Source organism: Echinops telfairi, unplaced genomic scaffold, assembly GCF_000313985.2.
Source record: "Echinops telfairi isolate 266 unplaced genomic scaffold, ASM31398v2 ScPeMD7_3533;HRSCAF=4204_1, whole genome shotgun sequence".
In the NCBI taxonomy this organism is placed as follows: Eukaryota; Metazoa; Chordata; class Mammalia; order Afrosoricida; family Tenrecidae; genus Echinops; species Echinops telfairi.
Window position 1 is genome coordinate 12,901,827 of NW_022107432.1, and position 6,707 is coordinate 12,908,533.

At 46.9% G+C, this 6,707-nt stretch overlaps 1 protein-coding gene across 1 annotated transcript in view; it reads left to right on the top strand.

The window, feature by feature from the left end:
* The first annotated feature begins 4,776 nt into the window (after window positions 1-4,776).
* The window catches only part of LOC101642081 (glutathione S-transferase A2), a 62,456-nt gene continuing 60,525 nt past the window's right edge, over window positions 4,777-6,707 (top strand). The window contains exon 1 of the mRNA XM_045294814.1: window positions 4,777-4,864. The gene's annotated coding sequence lies outside the window, so the exon portion shown is untranslated. The remainder of the gene's footprint in view (window positions 4,865-6,707) is intronic.

Here is a 6,707-nt window from a genome sequence, read left to right on the forward strand (position 1 = left end):
GAATCCAGGACTGATAAACCTCTCAGGGCCAACAATGAGAGTAGCAATACCAGGAAGGTAAGGGGAAGGTGGGGGGAGAAGGGGAAACCAATCACCATGGTCTACATAAAACCCCCTCCCTGGGGGATGGACAACAGAAAAGTGGGTGAAGGGAGACATTGGTCAGTGCAAGACATGACGATACAATAATAATTTATAAATTATCAAGGGTTCGTGAGGGAAGGAGGGTGGGGGGGGAGTGAGGAGCTGGTATCAAGGGCTCAAGTAGAAAGCAAATGTTTTGAGAATGATGATGGCAACAAATGTACAAATGTGTTTCACACAATGGATATATGTATGGATATATGTATGTATGTATGTATGATGTATGTATGTATGATAAGGGCTGTATGAGCCCCCAGTAAAATGATTAAAAGGAAAAAAAAACACTACGTTACCTTACATGAGCACTTTACATTCATTTCTTGCCTTCTCTGTGTGCTCAGGCTGTAATTCAAGCCCTGTTTATTCAGTTCCTGATGGGCACGCCTCTAAGGGAAACAGCCATCAAGCATTTAGAGAGCCAGGGCAGAGCGCTGGAGGAGAAAAGTCAGCGGGGCATCATCTCGGGCAACTTGAAGCACAGCTGTAGCCAAGGCCAGGGGCGGGGAGGGAGGAGGGGCAGAGCCTGAGGTTCTTTTCTCAGCCGACGTGGATGCGTTAGTTGCTTCCTGTGAGAGTCACCATGCATGTGCTCTGGGTCTAGACTTGCCAGGGTGACAATCCAAACCAGACTTACCTCTTTAGTCAAACCAACCAACCACACTGCCCTGGCGTCCATTCTGACCCAAACGACCTCATAGGGCAACTCTTTAGGGGACTAGAAAGCCTCACCTTTCTCCTCAGATGCGGCTGGTGCTTTCGAATTTGCTGCCCTTGCATTAGCAGCCCACTGTGTAAGTACGCACGAAGCCACGATAGGCGGATACACATGCAGAATATAAGAAAGTGTGTGTCATGCACTTAAACTACAAGCCGACCCTGGTGGCGAGGGCATACAGGAAAGCGGACTCAGTGGCTGTCAAGTGGATTCTGACTTGGAGTGACCCAGTGGGACGGAGTCGAAGGCCCGCTGGAGTGTGTGTGGCTGCAACGTTAATGGACACAGACTGCCATCTCTTTCTCCCTCGGGGCAATTACAGCCATGCCCTGCACTCATCCTTTAATGCATGCATTCAGCAATTAGTTCACTGAGTGGCTATTAAGTGCCAGAAGCTCTAGTAAACCCTGGGCATGCGCCCAGGAACAAAATGCACACGGTTTCTGCCCCCAGGCAGCCGACTCTGCAGCCAGGATGCAGACCAGTTAGCAAACCAAAAATCCCACCGACTGTCATCAAACGGATGCCAACTCATTGCGACCCTACTGGACAGGACTGAACGGCCCCTGTGGGTTCCAGAGGCTGTAACTCTGTCAGAGCTAGAAAACCCTGCCTGTCTTTCTCCTGAGGAGTGGCTGATGTTTTCAAACTACTAGCATCGCAACACGGACTCACGACGCCACCAGGTCTCCTAGGCAAGTAAAGAGGTGATTAAAGTAAGACATGAAACCAGCTAGGCAGATGCCAGGCTTTTCACAAAGGTAAAATGTTCCAGGCCAGCGGTAAAGGTTAGATGTCTGCGTGGCTCCACTGAGCACTGCCCTCTAGAGGTGTCGCCGAGAAAAACACTCCCCGTCATCACAGAGACCCAGCAACGGGGGAGGGAAGGTTTGCCCAGGAGGTGAAGCCCTGGACCAATCGGGTCTCACCTCTCGGGTGAGCTAGAAAAGGGAGGCTTCAGGTGAGGCGGTGTTCGGGAACAGCAACTGCTTGTGTGCTCTACCAGCCTGGGCAGCGTGTTTACGTACACTGCAGTATTATTGACTGTCTCCTGGTTGTATTGGACTTTAACCAGATCCTTTACTTCCTGAAGAAACAAGTAAATGAACAAAAATCTAAGTAAACGAATAACTTTGGTTTAAAGAGGGCCTGTGTACAGAGCAGGGCTTCCTCCTCTTTCATTCTGCCCCACCCCCCACCCCCACCCTCGAGAATTTGTATTTCCACTCCTAATAGACTGGATCTCAATCTACATTTTAACACCTTGGCAATGGATTGTCTGTGTGTGTGTTATGTTAATGAGACAGAATTAATGTGTACTGTGTTTTCTTCACCGACTGCCGTCAATTCTGACTTGAAATGACCCCATAGGACAGACAAGAGCTGCACCAAGACAGTAAATCTTGACTGCAGCAGAAAGCCTCCGCTTTCTTCTACGGAGAGCCTGGGGAATTTGAACCACCAACCTTGTGGGTGCAGCCCGATGTTTAACCCACTAAAGCAACCGGGCGCCTTGAAGGTGTTCCAGGAACCAGGAAACGAGCTGACGACCTTCCTTCAGAATGCAATGCACTCAGCGAGAACGCCTTTCCCTAGAGCCCCCACTCCACCGCTCCTTGAACTGGGGGGAAATCAATGTCTGTCTGTGAAAGGCATCACTTGTGCCACTTCTATTATCACAGCCTTAGGGACCCGCACGGTCCAAACAGGCAAAGGAACTGGAGGTGTTAAGTGGCTGTGCGAGATCACATGGCTATTTTGCTGTTGCTGTTTAATGTACCACAAACATGGTTTTTATTTAAAGACTGTTCCACCAGCAACCTTCCACCTTTCAGGGTAACAATGATTAATAGCTTAAGAAAAAGAAGAAAGAAAGAAAGAAAAAAGGTTACATTAAAGTAGAACAAACTACGAGCCAGTCAAACATCGTGGGTTCGCTCCAACAGAGAGAGTTCCCAGGTTCCTGACTTCCCTGGGGTGCAGAGTCAAAATCCATTTTGGCAATCATTTTCTCCTTTGAGCTTTGGTTGGATAGGCTCTTAAAGAGAGAAGCTGCATCATGGATTTTTCATGTCTAGATGAAAAATCTGTAGCCAACACTCAGAACTTGCTGCCTTTCCAACTCTAGGACTGCTCTTTGCAGAAGGCATAATTCACAAGGTTTTAAAAGATTGGAAATAGACCAAGGGAACCTCTCATTTCTACCAATGCCGGATTTCTTATACTTACAATAAAAATGGTGCATCCATATGATGAATCTGCAGCCATCTGTTAAGCTCGTAGGGACAGCCGATGTCTATAAAGCACTTAGGCTATATCTGGTACAGTTGGGTTTTACATACCTTAGTCATTTGCTCTTCATATCAAAGTATAACATAAAAAACCCTCCCCTTCCATCAAGTTCATTCCGACTTACACTGGCCCTCTAGACTTCCTCGCTCGGTTGACTCTAGAACAGGGTTCTTGTTCCTTAGGGATCTCGACATGGGGTGGCATCTATCTGATCCTGTCTTGGCTTGTTCCCTTGATTGTTTTATCTCCACCCTACCTCATGAGAGTGACTTAAAACACAATCTGTGCTAACATTGCCCATGTTGTCTAGCTGCGTGGGATTAGCTCTAGAACATGACCTTGGGATCCTACCCTCTGCGGATGGGCTGATTCTGATTTCACATAGGACTGCGTGGAACCACTCCCTTGGAGTTTGCTAGTCAACTCCCTCTACATTTGTACTTGTCAGGGATTTCTCTCTAAAATATGAACTTACTGAGATCATACTATGTGCTAAGTGCTGTGTCTGAGGATGGAGACTTGTCTGCAAGCCAGACAAAGACCCTGATCTCAGGAGCTCACTGTCTAAGGGCGGAGCAGAAAGGAAACACCTGCTGTCAAAACAATGCTATGAAAGTGACCATGGGGAACGTAGGTGAAGGGAGAAGGCTCCAGTCAGAACCAATAACATGTGCAAAGGCTCAGAGGCTGGTGAGGCTGGCTTGCACCTAGTGGAGAGAGGAAGGTATGCCAGTAGAAGTGCCAGTTTCAGCAAGTAAAATACGGGGCAAGCAATTAAATGTGAATTTTAAATGAACAGTGAATAACCTTTTTTAGTATAAATATATCCCAAAAAGTACTTGGAATGTAGTTATGCAAAATATGATCTATATTTTTCTGCCCAAAATCCACACAGCAGGGGATTAAATATAAATGTACATATATACTCATATATAAATGTTATTTTATATTTTAAAATTTATTATTAATTGGGAGTTAACACATATATCCTATCATACCATAGTTCAATCACATCAAGCAGTGTTGTACAATTGCTACCACAGTTTCAAAACATTCCTTTCTTTCTTGAACACCTTTGAAATCAGCTCCCTTTTTCCCAGCCCCCCACCCCCGCCTACCCTGCCCCCGAAACCCTTGTTCTACCTGCTGTCCCTATAGGTTCATCAATCCTGGGCTTAATATACCCCAAAACATATAACACAACTTCAAAAGGGTAATCTCCAATGACATAACACCCCTGAGGTAACCCTAACACGAAAAAACAAAATACAGAACATATCGAATCCTGTACTTTATCTGGCAACCTGCTGTTAGACAAGACCCCAGGATGTCATCCTTTTTGTCACCTTATTTCCTGAAACACTGCCCCCCACCAACACACACAGAAGTTTTCAACTTTGCATCCAGGTCAAGAGAATCCTAACAGTTTCTCCAAAGAGCCAGTCCCCACTGGTGGCAGAGAGAGCCAAACACATCTGGGACCTTTGTTTAAAGGCATGGCCAACCTTGAAAAGAAACACACCAACTTGTTGTTTGTGATAAACGATTGACTTGTTCTTTGCTAATCTGTGACAAACCCGGATGGTTCCAGAAGAGGTGGGGGAGTGGCTAACTGGACTCTGAGTCTTTGAGCGGAGAGGAATTGATCTAAGTGTGGAAACCGCTTCCAAAGACCAGAGCTGGTGAGCTGAGCAGGGAGCAGACGTCCGTGCGGTGAGTACTGATGTTATCCACCTTCACGTGGTGTTCCCCGGCCCCACCTGTCCAGAGCAGGAGAAAGATGTCAAAAAGGTGTCTTTCGAACAAGTGAGATCTTGTTTTGTGGTCTCGTTGGACCTGCTTAGTGTGTGGAAGCGATGTGAGACTTGTTTGTCGCGTTGCTGATGGATCTCTGCAGAAATGTGAAGCATGAAGCATTGAGAGAAGGGCATGAGAAAGATGAGTGATACGAGAGGGAAAAGGAATCCTTTCAGGTTTCGTGAGACTTGTCTGGGGCCAGAGGGAGTGTATGCATTTATGACACAATTGCTTTTCCAGTAGAACCGACTCGATTTTAACAGAAGTCAACACGCATTTGCTCTACATTTAAATTTGCCGGCTGGCCAGCAAGAGGGACAGAGTACAGTTGTTTCTTTGTCTCTGCTTGTCACTTGGACCTCTACCTCCAACTGAGATAAAAGCCACCACTGCCTACCTAATTAATGCCTGGGCCGCGAACCCACACACATTAGATCTTCCCTCTATAAAAAATGAGCAGCCCTAGCGGTGCTGCGAACTGGCAACTTGGCCGCCAAACGCAAGAGCAGCTTGTGTCCATGAGGCCTTCCATGGGAGAAAGAGGAGACTGTCTGCTCCCGCAGAGACCGAGTCTCAGACACGCGGAATCCGTCGCGGTCCAAATGCACCTGGCGGCCGTGGGCGGGGTTTGGGGCTGGTTTTCTGAGAAACACTCACTGACAGTGTCCAGTCCAGATGCCATTACTTGTGTCGGGTTTCTTTGGTGTTCTTCTGCCCCAAGATGCAAGCAAGGTTTATGGTGAAGAGTTCTCTAACAAATCGTAGGTCAGTCAAGATAGGTAGAGATTTTAACCTTCTAATGTGAGAGAAGCTAGATTTATAGCCCAAACAAAAAGAACAATCATGCCTTTCACTTGAATTGTCGTTTTCCCAGTTCAGCCAGTATGCCTTTACTTCTTTTTTCAGTATTTCCTAATCCTCTCCATCTGCCAGATTAAACATTCCCCGACCTATGAAGTGGTGACCACAACGGTGACCATGTCTCTCTGGTTCCGTCCTAACCCATGTCCTCAGTGGCAATGTCCCAGTGGTTTGTGTCAATAGTGGGAGATCGGGTCTGATCATTGCACTGCAGTTGCACGGTGTCATTTGATGTTTCCAACGTAGTCCTTCCCCTAAACCAAGTTCAAACGAGGGGGTGGCACAGCAGTCTGAGAGTCTGACTGTATCCGGCAGTGCCCTCACATCATACCTACCACGCTGAGAGAGAACATGCCACCACTCTGTACCCCATGAGCCCACACGTTAGTGAGGACACAGATGTGCACATAAGTAGCTATAGACTCCTGTGTGGGCTGTGACAATTCCAAATTAAGATGTACTCTTGTCAAAATTAAACAAGCCCTGAGAAGCCTGCACAATGCTCCAAGACTTCTGGATATCTGATCATTACGTATTCCATGGCAAGCCAGGCTCATCAATCCCTTGGGAATGCCCCTTATTGTTTTCCCAGGACATCACCCACTTTAAAGTAATGGACAGTGGAGGTTTACCTGAAAACATATTTTTCCCAAGACCCGAGTCTCTCGGTTTTTGCATATTCCATGTGGCCTGGCCCTCTGCCCTATTGTATAACCTCCAACAATCAGGTACTGTATCATCTTCAAAAAACATTAGCTGCCCACTCCTCTAGCACAAGGCTGCCAAGGGCACAGAAGCAGAACCTGCGTTGTGATCATCTCAGCAGTTGCTCTGAACTGCCTGCCCCTTTGCAAATGTCCCTGTCGTCCTCTCTCTCCTACTCTTAATAAATTCTCCA